Source organism: Poecilia reticulata, linkage group LG17 (genome assembly GCF_000633615.1).
Source record: "Poecilia reticulata strain Guanapo linkage group LG17, Guppy_female_1.0+MT, whole genome shotgun sequence".
Taxonomy (NCBI): Eukaryota; Metazoa; Chordata; class Actinopteri; order Cyprinodontiformes; family Poeciliidae; genus Poecilia; species Poecilia reticulata.
The window spans coordinates 26,681,599-26,697,420 of NC_024347.1; the positions used below are offsets into that span (position 1 = coordinate 26,681,599).

General features: G+C 37.5%; 1 protein-coding gene across 1 annotated transcript in view; it reads right to left on the bottom strand.

Moving 5' to 3' along the window:
* The window catches only part of greb1l (GREB1 like retinoic acid receptor coactivator), a 58,682-nt gene that overhangs the window by 30,813 nt on the left and 12,047 nt on the right, over window positions 1-15,822 (bottom strand). Inside the window, exon 2 of the mRNA XM_017310154.1 lies at window positions 506-617. The gene's annotated coding sequence lies outside the window, so the exon portion shown is untranslated. The remainder of the gene's footprint in view (window positions 1-505; window positions 618-15,822) is intronic.

The following is a 15,822-nucleotide window of genomic DNA, read 5'->3' on the forward strand; positions in this document are numbered from 1 at the left end:
CTTGTAGTTCACTAGTTCAATAATCCAACGTGACACCGAGAATTAGCTTGATTTCATCATCACTTTACACAAAAGACTTCAAACAAACTTTGTGGTTTGCCATTCTTGTATTCTCATTGTGTTCACCAGTAACCTCATGTGGAGGCTTTAGGTTCATAGCTCATACTTTATTCTTGCTGCCAGTTACTGATCTGCGGGAGTAAAACCAGTGTTTTGGACAATTTTTTGTGCTTCGACGTGCTTGAAAATATTCCTGGAAACAGTCTTGTGTAGACTCGAGTTTTTCAAAATGACAACCCGTTTAAAAAAAAATAAAAAAACAGCATTCGCCTGTGGTCTAGATATAACATGAAACTAAGTTACTCTTTGTTCTGTATTAAAATAATTATTAGAATCCCATAGTAGGCTCATGCCTAGAATTTATACACACACACACAGACACACACACACACACACCAAATTCTGATATTTCAGCATAAACATCATTTAAATAAATGAAACTTACAATGTCCAACTGTTCCCAAGTGTGAAGGGACTTGTTTACCTCGGCTACATGCTGAATCTCTAATAGTCAGCAAAAACCTTCAGCAAAGATGTGTCATTTCTTAGTGAAACACCTACAAGAGAAAGAACAGAGAAATTTCTGTTTAGGTCACAAAAATGTCRAGGTTTTGTTTTCTCAAAGACAAAATATGCACTGGGCTTGTTAGTAATGGCATTTCAAATAAAAAGAAAAATAATAATGTACACCTTTCTTTAAAARTTAGTGGCAGGATCAGTTCTTGTGGATTGAGATCCTGCGATATTGAAATACCATAATATTTCCCAACAAAACTGAAGTCCGTCTAGTGAAGCCCTATCCAGTAGCTGTCAGCATGTGACTTCATATGGTGAATACACTTAATTCATATGGCAAATTAAGTSTATAAACAGTTATGATTACTGGATAATCATAGCTATAATTAATTATAACTATGATTATCTAGTAATCCTTTCATGCTGGATATGAAAGTCTATGCCTTTAATGGGTTTTCCTGTTTCCCTGATTCTCAATATTTAGCACAAAATTAAGTACTTGTTGAAGATGCACAATATATGGCAAATACRTCGTCCCTGTAACATCCGTGTGTACAATATTTATCTCGTAAAGGGGTGTTTGGCTAATGTAGTGCAAGTGTTACGAACTTGGATTTTACGTGATAATATAATATTTAGCTAGTTGGACAGAGTCCCCCAGCAGAAGGTGCTTACACAAACACACACAACGTTGCCCAAAATGCTAAACGACACAAAGAGATGCAAGCACTGCTGAGAATGAGAGAAAAAAAACCACACATAATTAATCCCAATTAATTCCATAATTCATAATTAATTCCACCATCACAACATTTATGAATAAAATCTATATCAACAGATTTTCTAATAATGTTCACCTCTACGTGTTGTGTTGACAAAGTTGGCTAAACTACAAGAAATTGTTAGACATTAAGGTTGCTAGAGTTTGAATCTGTTTACAAATTCCTATCAATCCTAAATKAACTCTTATTCAAATTCTAAAAAATTGTAACTGATCAAACTTGAACAGGAAATAATCAATTAACTGAGATTATTTCATAATGAACCTATATTATATGTTTGGTATGTTTTCGACATTAAGATCCCCTTGCAATTAGACAAGGATGAAAACTGCAATATCTGGACTGAAACATGTGGGATGGGTAGTTTTGCATCAGACGTAGCAAAACTGAAATGGTTCCCAAATGATGAGTCAGGTTGAGCAGAGTTTTCCAACTGTATGGTGCTTAAAATTATGCAGAGCTAACCTTCCCCTACATGTTGCTAAACAAGTTGGTTGAAAAAACACAAACAAACATGCCTATTTCAACAAAGTTGCAAAGTATATGGTCAGTGTTCCTCATCAGTCCAACTTAATCTGATTTCACAGATTAAGTAAAGACTTAGAATCTTTACTTAATCTGTGAAACCAGTGCATCTTTACCTAAGGTTATTCATCATAAATTACACCCATTCATGATTCTAAATTAATATAGTGAATTATTTTGAGATATTAATGTATCATTACGCATTTATTCAAAGAGACATTATCAACAAGATAGTGCCTTTATCAGTACATAAAATACAAAAGAACGCAGCAGTCACCTCTAACTTTGCTGAATTGAAGAAACATGTTTTGCATCAACATAATAGAATAGATTTAATTTTAAATAASCTAGTTGTGAACAACTATTCTGTCTATCATTTGTCACACCAAAAAAAAAAGCATGCTTTGTATTATGTGATGCTGTAAGTTCAAAATACATGACCACTTATTGCCAGATTGACAGATTTCTAGATGCCAGGAGAATATTGTCACAATGCTACAGTTAGCATCTGCCTCAGGTCTTCCAAAAAGCTTGGAACTTGGACTTAAAAAGCTTGGAGCCACCAAACTTAAATTGGATAAATACTTTATATGCACAAGAAAATGCTGCTGTAAATTTGAAGAAACTCATACTCTTCTTAGCTCTACTTAATTAAAAAATGTGTAACAAAAATCCTACCTAATTAGCTTTTAGTTAATATGCATAAAGAGTATTTCTGTAATGTGGAAAGTCACAGTAAGTTGTGCTCTCTGTAGTTTGATACTGCAGGCCCAGCAGTCCAAAGAGCATGTTCACTGATTAAAATGAATGGAAGCACTTATGGCCACTCAAACATTAAGAGCAGCCCGAACCATGACACATGTATGCCCTACTACAAGGCTCCAAAAATGCGTTACATGATACCACCACAGCCTTGGGGTCTATTTTCATTAAACACACTCGGGTGTTTTAGTTTGTTGCAGCACTCTTGACGCACAGTCACTGCTTTCTGGATGGATTCAATAACTACTTTGACCCTTAGACGAGGTATTGTCTAGCCGCTCAGGCTCTGATAGACCCTGATACAACAGAAGCAAAGTTCTCTCCAAAAACACTGACTGTCCCAATCTAGCCACCTCTGTCACCTCTGACCAGGGCGCAGTTCTGATAGAGGGCAGCTGGGTCTTGGGGTCCAAGTCCTTCAAACAGCAAGTGTACACAAGCTGGCTCAACTTGCATTAACTGACCACACCGCAGCTCGTTTTGTGAATGATTAGCCAGCTTGACAGGGTAAAGAGTTGAAAACGTCATTGTGTCAGGAGGAAGCGTGCGCTGCTTTAGCTTTCAGACATCTGACTCAAAAACAAAGATCTGTGGACAAAATACATTAGCTTGTAATGTAAAATGCTCTTTCCACTGCTGAGTGCTCCCACTAATGAACCTCTATCAAAACTCTCACACTGAGCTAAGTACTCAGAGTCGAGAAATATTTAGATGCTTATCTGGTTGCGCAGGCTTGACGTCAGAATAACGGACGCAGACAGATCTGGACACGAAAGAACCATAAATCCAGCCGGCAGCATAACTCCAAGGTGTTTTTAAGTGTCCTGTTTTTCGAGTAATGAGGCTGGAGGGAAATGTTGATGTGCTGGTTCCCAAAAGAGGAAATGAGTAAAATGAGTAAAAATCCAAAAAGGATACAGTTTAATGACAATAATCAACGTGTTGCATTCAGCCACACCTCCTATTTCCAATCTGTTAGGTTTAATGTTTAGAAGCAGAAATTTTTYATTAAAATCCCAAAGGTGACAATAACAACAACAAAGAAATAATTATTTCTTAAATTTACAAGACTCCAGCAACATCTATGCTATCTGTCACGCTGATTTACATTGGTTGTCAAAAAGAACAAAACATTCCCAAAAGTGATTCATTTACTTGCATCTGCAGAAGGTTTTAAAAGTTTTAGGCTTAATGCTAAAAAAGAAAATCTCTCAAACGCAAATATTTAGCAATTTATTTTATGTAAAATGATTTTAAAATTGTGCAAGAATTACCATAATCTTTTAACTTTTTTTAATGGAAATGAAATCAAATAATAATAAAAAAMACTATCTATGTTTGGGCAGCTGACTTCCGACTCTGTTTTCTCTTTCTCTTCAGTCGGTCTTTTGTTTCCTTCTAAAGAGCTTAATTACATCACAATGTTTACAATAGAGCCGGGATTAATCTTACCTCCCTACCTTACATTCAAATTGAGCCGAGGCTTTTCACGAAAGTCAAATTGAAGGAAACTGTAAATGGTGTTTTACATTTTATATCCAGATAAGCCAAAGAAAATGCAGAAAGGTTGCATAAAGTTAAACTTGACACCAAGCTATTGTTCCATGTTTGTTAACTAAATAGTCAGAGAAGTGAAAAGGGTTTGATTAAAACTGTTTTAGACCTGTTTACCTTCATTGTGGAATAAAAATACATAAAATGTCATTTCAATACATAAAACGCCATTGAAATGGATTAGAAAAATTATCTAATCCATTCAMACCACATTGCTGTGACTTAACATTAAAATAAATAGCAATAGCTCTTATGCGGGAAAGACCTTAGCACCCTTTTAACATTAAAAAAGACACTATTCATCAGACATGAGAGAAAAGGGGGATGGGGTTAAGCAATGAGGAGAAAAAAAAGACTAACATCACTCCATGTTGTCTAAATGAGGTGCTAAAAGCCCATATCATTAATGCTGTATGAGGGCCACATGTGGCACACATCCAAGTTAAATAGCCTCTCCTGTACCTTCCATGACTCCTCAGTTACTTGAGGACCCCTTAAAATCCAAATCCAGTGCAGAAAATCCACAAATTTGCAGGCAGCTCTTCAAATGAAGCCCATAATACAGTAAATCCTTTTTTTTTTTGTTGGGAAGAGTTTATCCAAGCAGCAATCGTATGGGAGTTCAGTCCTTCCCCGCAGAGAGCTTCGTCATGATTCCACACAGAAAGGATTGGGAATCCCTCAGTGGAGCAGAAGCCCTCCTTCTCTCTCTGCCTCTCTATCTCACTCACATGCAAACAAACACGAATCGACACAGACCCCTCCCCCTAGTCCCCTGTGCACTCCTCTGTCCTGTGCCATTTGCCAAGCAGGAGGGAATCCACTGGGGGCTCATTCATCTTGGCCCTGCTGGCCCCCCGCAGTGACAGATGCTATTGGGGGCCTAAAGAGCTAAGATTGGTGCGTGTGTGTGTTTGTGTGTGGGGGGAACAAAGACATAGTCTCACATCTGCCTGCTGCAACACAGCTCTGCCACGCGTGACCCCCGGTGCATCAAGACATCCTCCATGAGCATCCTGGAAGTTTTCATTTTCAAGAAGTCAGGGGTAAGGGGTTATGCTGGAAGTCGGGGGTTGGTGGTAGTTCCTTAAATCTTTTCTCACGCTCAAGCTCAGCTCTAGCTGCCACACCCAACATTTTATTGGGGGCCAATTTAGCAACGGGACCATGAGGGGGGGATCCATCTCCAGCAAAGTAGGGACAGGAATGTTGGGTCAGTTTGAGCATTTTGTCTCCACAGCCTTACCCAGGATTGACCCCACACACCAGGTTTTCTTACTCCTGCTATAAATACCAGGGGCTCATCCAGTCAAAATAAATAAACAGAAATGTGCCGCAAATCAACAGCTGCTGGCAGATGTTGGGGATTATACATCATTTGTGATCGTTGATAGCACCTTATTATGATGCTGCAAACTGGGGAGGGAACTGATCTCTGGAACCGGAGATTTACCCAAACACATCTTCCTGTATGGCATCAGAAATTTAGATCAAATTTAATGCAACTCAAAAAGACATTTCTCAGTCTGAGATTCAGTCTGTATGACAATYTTGAGTAAAAATTGTAGTCTATTTTTTTAAAACAATAGTTTATAACATGATCTAATTGCCTTGATTTAAAGTAAAGTAATAGATAATTGAGTTTATAAGTATAGTAATATTATCTGWAAGATTTAGATGATATATTTATGTTGATAMATTTACTAAAGCAAAGACTTAAAATAAATATTCACAAAATGTTATAATAATTTCAGTAATGTATGCCATGTAGYAAATTTCTTTWATTTAAAACATAAATAAAAGGCTGCTGCTTAACAGACATGYCACTTCCTGAATACTGTTTCAAAACTAAAACTGTGTTTGCAATTGTGTCCTGAAATATTTATACAATATATATTATATATTTATATAGTAACAGGTCGATTTGGCTCTTTTGTAAACTAAGGCAAYATGTAGGAACCCTTTATCAGTCGTCTAACTGATGGTACAATAAGTGGGGTAGGGACACTTATGTTACTAWCTACTCTTTAAAGATAAACAGCAAATCTGAAAATCTGAATCTGAATTCTGAAAAAGACTTCAATCTGTAGGAATGGTATGATATCATAACTTTTTTAGATCTTGCTATACTTATTGCAAACCAAGCCGTATAAACTTCCCCCCTACAATATTATGTTGTAATAGGCTAACCTGTATGAGAAGATAGTCTTTCTGAAAACTCATTAGGGTCAGAAAATGTCAGCAAGAATTTGTCGGGTAAACATMAGATCTGAGCAAACTCACATCGACTGCATGGAAGGAATTCCAGGTCACAGAAATGCTTTTACATCAAAAGACTTGGCTTAAATTTACAGATTTTTTTATTCTTATCTTGCATGAGAAAATTGTTTTAATAAGGAATTGAACCATTTTTTGTATCTAGATGAAACAGTCTTGACTGTACAAACTTTAATTGTGAAACAACTTTGAAGACATTTTTTAAATTCTTCACTTTGAGTTGAGGATTTTCTACACTCTGCGAGGGACGTTCCAGTTCATTACCACAGACACGGTCAACAGTTGTTTTAACCAAGTTGTGCGCAACTCTTCTCACCTTCGTTCCAATGGTTATATAGTGGCACTCTGAGTGTGAGGGCTGCTGTAAACAACAACATCAGCCAATCGGGGCCTTCATTAGTCTTTGCAGAGCTTTCATGCACTCGTTTTCTCAAATCTACCAGATTTTCTTCAACCCTGGGATTTGGTTGAACTGTGAATTTTCTATGTCTGTTGCTGATTTAGACCACACATTTAAACTTCTGTGACATCTCCAGGAGTTTATTTGGGGATTTGTTTATCTGTAACTATAAAGATGAAATCTTTACACCTATTATTCTTATAGCAGCAAGTTCAACCAGGGGAAAAGAGCTGTCAGCGTCATTTATCTGCAAGCCCCTGACTTTAACGTGGCCTGTCTTAAGCATCCTATTGAAAATGGAGATAATGAGTAAGCCCGGCATTTTCTCTGCCCACAAAGACTCTGTGCGAAAAGAAACAAAAGAGTGTAGATTGAAAACTTTCCCACCCCTAAGCTCATCCCTCATCCACAGAACTGAGCACCAAAGAGGACAAAGGGGAAGTGCCTCTGCCAGTGCCACCAGAGGAAAGACAAGTGGAGTCACCAAAAGTAGACTCTGGGAAAGAAAAGTAGGGTTAGGGCTTTTASATTTTAAAAAAGGGGAGTCTGGAAACGAGTGCTTCCAGCAGGAATTCTTGGGGTAGATGTGGCTAGAAAAGAAACATTTTGTATGGATGTAAAAAGATCTTGTAGTATGAGATGCTCCAAAGTAGAAATTGTTGGTCAAATTGCAATATAATTGCTGTCAGCTGGAGATTTTCACTGGTGAAGTAGTTGTAAGAGACTAATTAAGTGCCCTGGACATGAAGCTGTGTGCCATAAAGTTGACACCTTCTTGCGTTCACGATTAAAATTCAACTTGTGTAGAAGTAAGAAAGGAAGTTGTTCTTGCCAAACATGCTAACAAAGTCGGCTAATAAAACTGGCAGACGACACATGGACGCTGAAAAGGACATCCCCGCTTTTAAATAGTTTACTTAGCAGAATTTGTATGCTTATTTGGATAGATAAATGGATAAATAAAAAATAAGAATTATTTGAAAGCATGGTGAGAATACTTTGAGCGGCTAAYGATTAACCAGTGACAACAGTTAAGACCATAAACACCATGGGGTTCACAAGTAAAAAGACTAGTGAGCAGACTTTAACCATAATTAGTCTATGTTTTCTGGCATAGGTATGACAAGTCAAKATATTGTATTATTTTTGTCTGACTCTAATTTTATCCTTTTGTGATTTTGATTGCTTCATATGCTACTTTATGACATTGTCGTCTGTGGGAAATGTCTGTACTAACCTTGTACCAATTTGTGCTTCTGTTGACAACATAAAGTTTGGACTTTTTTTCTACTCATACTTTACAACAAGAAAATTTGATACATGTCTCCTATAAACAAACTATCAAAGGATTTCACAAAGAAGTACCTTAGGTTGATATTGGGTGATAATCTCTGATGTTTCACAAAATTCAACAGTTGTAAACAGGGATCAGAACTACAATAAATAACAACAGACTGGATACAAAGTTTTCTGATAATAATGTACAACATGACAAAGTTACTTGTGAAATTTGATCAATACAGCATCATAATTCTTGGAAATACTTGACGAAACATAAACTTCRACACCATGGTTTTATGACATKGGTACAAAATTAGTTGTTTAGAGATATCAAACAGATAAAAGACGGGAACAAATGGCAACAAGTGGGTGCAGAAGCCGAGCAGAAATTGGTGAAGATGGGAAATGACCTGGAGTCATCTCGCAACACCAACAGACAAAAAAAACATAACAAAACTAATAAACAAACAACAYAATACAGCCATCCTGTGAAAATTCCCGTGGCAGAATTCGCTTTTCTACCAGAGAACAGTGGGCCATGTAACGCTGTAGGTGTGAGGACTCTCGCTTCCGTTTACTATCCGTGTGGTAGCTCTAATTTCCTTATAAAAGCCCAGAAATTTTTTTTTTTCGAAAACCTCCTCCTCCTCTTTGCTCCTCAGGACTACCTGCTGGGCCCTGAAGTGCAAATTGCTGCTAGTGAGGATAGCAGATGAGTAAGGTCATTGATGGCTTTCCAGTGAGCCAAACAAACAAAGGCAAACATTCCAGCTGAATGCCATTGCTGAAGTCGGCAGCAACACAGAGAAAAAAAGAAACAGTGCAGGGCAGGGCTCAGTGAAAATAATGGCTTCAGGGTGTATGTGTGTGTGTGTGTGTGCGTGTGTGTGTGTAGGTGTGTGTGTATGTGTGTGTGTGTGTGTCTTTGTGGGCATGTGCTTGCACGTGCACGTCTGTGCCTGTGAGTTCTGGGGGGGGGGGATTATCTGTGGAACTATAAAGTGGGGTGAAACAAGGTTTAAAGCCTGATGTGACCAGAGGGAACGGGGGTAGGGCCTTTGGGCCTGAGCTGGGGTGGACAAAAGGAGCATTTGGGCAGATGAAGAAGTCATCATCATTAAGCCACTGGAGGTTTACTGTCCAGTTATAAAGCTCATTTTAAAATTAGGGGAAAGGAGGACTGTGTGTGTGTATGTGTGTGCGTGCGTGTGTGTGTSTGTGTGCGTGTGTGTGTGCATGTGTATGAAAGGACAGAGGAATTGGCGACGCCTTGGAGAATGGTCTAGTAACTTGCTGTGGAACATATAGGAGCTAATTCATTAGGGGACAAGAAGGCTTTATGTTACCACCGGGTTGATTGGAGTGGTGACCTTGCCACACACTGCGGCCTAGAGGATGAGTTTAAGGGCAAGGTATTTAACCTTAAACTAAATCTCAGCTGCAGACAAAGGCCAGCATCATTTCATGGTAAATGCCTATCAAACAGAGAAGTGATGCAGCACAAATGGAAAACAAGCTTAGTTAAAAGACGCCAATTCAGAACTGCTTTGTGCAGCTGATTTTTTTCTTCGGAGGAAAGTCTTACATAAAGGACCTTTAGAATGTGGGTCGAAGGATATTATCAGGCGTGCAACTGKAAGTGTAACTACTGGTCAATTCATTGATTAATGACTCAATATGGAATCTGTAAAGGATTGATTAAAAAAGTTTCCACAATTTAAAGATTTCAGCATCTTATTTGGAGACTGAGTTGAAAGTGTTTACGCTTTGCTCTGYTCATCTAAACGAAGTTTCTCTGTCTTATTTATATTACACGATAAATACCCAACTCGTAAAACAAACAGTAAAATGTGTTTATTCAGCTATCTGCTGCACAGCATCCTGAACATCTGGCTGCCTTTTGAGCCAGCATCTGTTCTTCTGTTCGTTTTGTTACTTTAGTTACTCCAGTATATAAAATTCGAATTTGATTATTCTAGCTTGGGTTTATCYGTCTTCTTTCAATTCAGACATGCATTTCTTAAAAGTGTGCAATTTGTTTCACACCTTTTAAATGACATTGTTTTGCTCTGTTTGCACTAACCCATGCGGAACCTATTTCATCTAGATGTTTGTTTCTGATAGGAAACGAGATAAACATTTCTCAAAAGACAGTGAAAAAAAAATAATAATAAGTATAGTAAGTGTTGTAAAAACTTATTTTAATTTGTCAGAATTTTTTTATCACCATGTGCTCAATAATCAATGCAAAAATCTTTACAGGCATTGCAATAATTTAAACCTTTCTTATAACTGCTGACCGGCTTKTTGAATGTTTCCACTGGTATTTTTGACAATAAATCTTTGGCGATGACCTCCATGTCTTTCAGGTTGAAAGGTCCCTTCCCATCGCCATAATCTTTAATTACCACCATGGACTCAAAGAAGAAGCACAATGATTTAAGAAACTACTTAGAAGAAGAAAAAAATTCTACTGTGAGACCTGTGCACGTTCTACTACACATTTAGCGTTTTTCTTTTTAAAATATATTTCTAGCTATATAAATGTGTGTTGAATTTAGAAATTTGCAGCAGAAAGTTCACATGAAACTCTAAAAACATTCAACATTAAAATGCATAAAACCTATGAAAAATGCCAGTTATAATTCAACATTCAACTGGGAAATTTGGTTCCATGTATCTTAACCCTAATCGAAGAAGAAAAAAAAGGAATGAAAGTGAAGGACAAGTGACAGTTTACAATGCTATTCATGACTGTGCAACAAAAGGCCTGCCAGTGAACCCAATCTGCATTTTACAGCRGCGCCGGGTTGAACGCCAGTTCACCAAATTTGCAACAACAGGGGAGAGAAACAGTACCCTAATACATTTATGGACTTATTCAGGGAATGATTGAAGTGGACCACAATGAATTCTACATCATACAGTAAAGCTGTCATTGGAGGTGGTCAAATACCGGTCAATGCTGAAGGATAGGAAAGGTCAAAGAGAGAAGAATAAGCGCTTTTAATGTTAATGTTAAGGCATCGAAGCGTTGTGTTCTTGCTCTGGCAAATCATTTTCTGTTTTGTGTCACAATACATTAAGTATTAAAAGACATATAAATCCTCCATCCCTTCTTAATCCTTTTCTGAATTATACCTTAGTCCTCCTCCACCATCATCACAGATGCTTCTTCCAACATCTGGTCCACACTTAATGGCTCATCCTGAAGCAGATCTTTGATGAGGGTTGACCAGGCCATGTTCCGGCAATAAATGCTTGTTTAGACAGCCCTGTTTGTTATGGGAGGTAAAAGGAGAGCCATGGATCACGCTGAAAGGGCCAACACTATCACAACATTTGCTCTTATCAGATGACAAACTGAGTAAAAGGGGGTCAGATTCCCAGTTCCAGAAGCTGGCCTGGGCTGCAGTCATCTCTCTGTCCACATCACAGGACGTGTGATTAACGCAATACTAATGGGAGATTTTAGAGGCGATCATTGCAAAGAAAATTAAAAATTTCACTCGTTCTCTTAAGTAAAAGTGACAACCCTCCAACCATGATTAAGGATCAATGTTTAGATGTTGTTTTTTTGTGGAACAAAATTATTTACATTTTTAACCACATCTTGCTGCATTCATTCTCTTCTTAATGTAGTTTTAGTACTCTAAAGTGTATTTAAATTAACTAGGTAACAAATCATTCAATCATTATGATTGGTATTAGAATAAAGGTGTATATATTCATTAAGTACATGGAGTTTTGCTAAAACATAAAACAATTATGATGCATTGAAGTGATTTGTTAACCAACAGAGGAAATGCATATTTGGTACAATCTGAAATCTATTTTTTATGTTTTCCTTGTGATATAGTTGCTGAAAAATACTCMAAGACAGCWATTTGTTATGTGCAGTTGGTTTCAGCATATGCCCTAAATTGTGTCTAAAATTGTACACTTACTCTATGCCCAGTTCCTAAAATAAAGCTGGATAAAAGTTTAAAGCAGTTGTTAGAAAACAACAACTTGTTTGCCACCTTTAACATGTTCTATAGTCCTTATAAGAGCATAACAGAGGACGTGCTGGGTTAATCAGAAATCTGAACAATACATGAAATCACAGCAGTCAAAGCAATATCAATGTATGGAGCATCACAATTGCCCGCTAAAAATTTAAAGCAATATTTAGTGAGTCATAATCTTTCAGGTCCATGTGTCCCTGACATCTTTAAGTACTTTCTGAATTTTAATTTAGTCTGACTTTTAACTTTAACTAAATTGTACACATGTGTATGTTTTTTTCTGTTTTTCTTCTTTCAGTTATTCATATGGCTTTTAAACTAGATAGAAAAATGTGCGTCGCTTTGGCATTGATTTGTGCCACTGACAAAAATATTTTTGATCAAACTATTGTTGCAGTTTGAGTTTTGTTTTAAAATTTTATTTTATTCCTTTCAAAATTATTATTTTACCAACAATTTTCAATGCTTGAAAACCGCTTTCCACAAAACATGAAAAGATAGAATAAACACTATTGCTGCCTTTTAATACTTCCAGGGTCAGAAAAAAAMCCCTAGAAAACATTAAAGTCTTCCCAAATGAGAAAGACAACAAACAGAACTTTTCTTTTAAAGGATTCTTWCACGGCTAAAACTGACATTTTAATGCTAAAGGTCATTTCTTAAACAGTTAAGAATTAAGAAATTCGTAATAAATAACTTAGACATGATCAGGACTGCAATTAGTTATGGCATTTTATCAAAAAAAGATATGTTTATGCSCTTCACCATTTTTTTGTGMRGAAGYTCATAAAATAAAAKAACCCCAGAGATCACAGATTTAGGGCCAGTACTAATGTCAAAGCCGAATAAATATATACCGTGTCTGACTAATTATAAAAGTAACTTCTTACGCCAGACAACCCCATACTTTTTCAGATTTCATTTTCCAGAGTTCCTAGTCCACCAATAAATATATATTGCCCAGGTTTACTAAGAATTTATGGCAAACATTTCCACAGCAGATGGGTTTTAAATATTTAACCTGCAATAAACAAGAAACTAGAAGGAAGGAAGGATTGAAGAAAATAAGAAAGACTCAAGTTGTGAACGAAAGTACAGATGCTAAAAAGGAAAGGCGGCAGAAAACAAGGAGAGAGGAAACTAAGACAGAAGGACACAAAGACGCACGGATGGAGGACAGGGAATGAASAGGAAGGGAGTCAAGGACACAAGAAGGACACGGGGGGAGGAGGAAATAAGTCTAGAAAGGTAAGAATGAAGGATACAAGAGTGCGATGTAGYAGTTAGAGATCAAGAAAGCAAGGACAGAGATAGCAAAAGAAGGACAGACATTATGAACGACAAAAGGGTGTAGGGTTAGGATGTAGCACACAATGAAGGAAATAACAAATAACCTACAGTCATAAAAAATACAGGAAGGAAGAAAAGAAGATCTGAACCATGATATATATATATACACTGCTCAAAAAAATAAAGGGAACTCTTAAACAACACAATATAACTCCAAGTAAATCAAACTTCTGTGAAATCAAACTGTCCACTTAGGAAGCAACACTGATTGACAACGGGGACCCTCGTCGGGTCAATCAGTGTTGCTTCCTAAGTGGACAGTTTGATTTCACAGAAGTTTGATTTACTTGGAGTTAAATTGTGGTGGTTTAAGTGTTCCCTTTATTTTTTTGAATAGTATATATATTATATATTAATTAATACCTATCAGGTCAAATTTTATATGATTGTCTCAACTGGCTCCACATAGTTTTAAATGTTTCCCTTCCTGACACATTAACCTAATGTTTGCCACACAGGAGCACTGAGCGCTCCTGGAGAGGACATAAGAAAGAGCTTTGTTGTCTTCATCAGGGCGTCCAGAGAGAGATCCACTTTACACAATGGAGTTGTTCCTCTCTTTTCCTCTCTGAAAAAGGTCTCAGGCACCTTGAATCCATTTGAGTGACAGCGTGACAAAGAGACTTCTTAATGTCCCGACGACGGAGCCTCCTCCTCTTTCCCTCCAAACTTCCTTACGGGGCGATCAGCTGTGTCCATCGTGCCCCCTCTTCCTGACCCCCAGGCGGCACTGCTTCATCAGCAGCACCCCTTCCCCCGTTGTCTCCCCCTCTGTCTCTCGCCACCCYCCAGMTTAAYAAGCACAGGGTTGCCCGCGGTGACGKAGCTCACACTTAAATCCCATCAGCCCTCCTTACAGCAGCAACCGGCCTTTTTGTCCTTATGGRACAAAGAAAGCAGAGTCACCCTTTGTTTGAGACTTGACCCCCACACACAAATCTTGCTGATGGAAAAAGGTGACAGTAAAACCTCCTGAGGCCTTCATTCAGAAACTATACCTTAAAAAGATAAAAAATAAATAAATAAAAAAAACTTGGGCAGAAATTACAGCAAAGGCCAATTAAATAGAATAAGCAAAAGTAAAAATAAATAAATAATTGAATTAGAAGTTATTTTCAGATAGACAACAATTAAGTAGCATTTGGGTCCAAAAATTTCCCAAACACCTAATTATGTCTTTAAACTGAACAGGCACAATGAAGCAATGTTCCAAAGACTGTAAATCACAGAGTTAAAAACCACAGCAGAATCATTCAATATACATAAATCAGTTTAATATTGTTTTTTCTTTTMCCACTTCAGACAAGATGTTAAGAGCTTCATATTTATCCATAGTAAAAAAGACCTTCCCAGAAGGTTTCCTGCACAATCAGTTGCTCCAACGGTAATGCTCCGTGCTATGTGACAAACTTTTAATGGATAAATCTTGTTTTATTTAATCTTACTTTATTATTTAATCTTACTTTACTTACTAATAACATTTGTTATAAGAAAATTAAAAGCAAAAATAATAATAACATACTATCAGCTATCCTTTCACAAAGATCCACAAGAAAATTGAGCAATTTAAAAAAAAAAACACTCAAAAATAGAGACACACTAATCAGACTGTTTTTTTTTTTTCTGGAGACTGCCACATCAAGGAAAACAAACATGTGCTCCAGGGCCTACCATAGTGGTAGTTGTTTTGGACATTCTGCTGTGTCCACTTGGAGATGTTTTAGCTTTTGATCCCACAGYTTTGTTTCCAACTTRTCAAAATTTACAATCTCAGTCAAACAGCAGGAGAGAGCTGAGAGATTTCATTGGATTAGCTCAATGTCCTTATTAACCAATGGCCCCTCACAATTGGTCAAAATATGCCCAGCCTACAGAGGGTCCAGTACTGGGGTGTACTGGGCGTTGTCCCAGTACGCTAGATGGTCAGTCCACTACTTGGAAAAAGCTGCCTGTACGCAATATCTCCAAAACAATTTATAAAAACATGCAGGTTCACGGACAGTGTCCTAATTTTTTTCCCTGACTCTGTGTTCCAAATAGGCTTTTTAAAAATCTGAAGTGGGTTGCATGACATCCTTTCAAAAGCTGTTCCTCAGTTGTTAATAAACACAAGCTTTCCTGTTTGCTTTCTGTTATCAGATTTTCACGTTGCTCTTGTATTTGCTGCAGTACTTGAGCTGCCAATGTTAACACAGTGGGAGCATGGAAGAGAAAAAAACAAGGGAGATAGAAAGAGAGAGAGAGAGAGCGAATGACCTCCGCTGCCACAGAGGAACACTGAGTCCTCGCGGCAGAGCGCTGGGTCTTG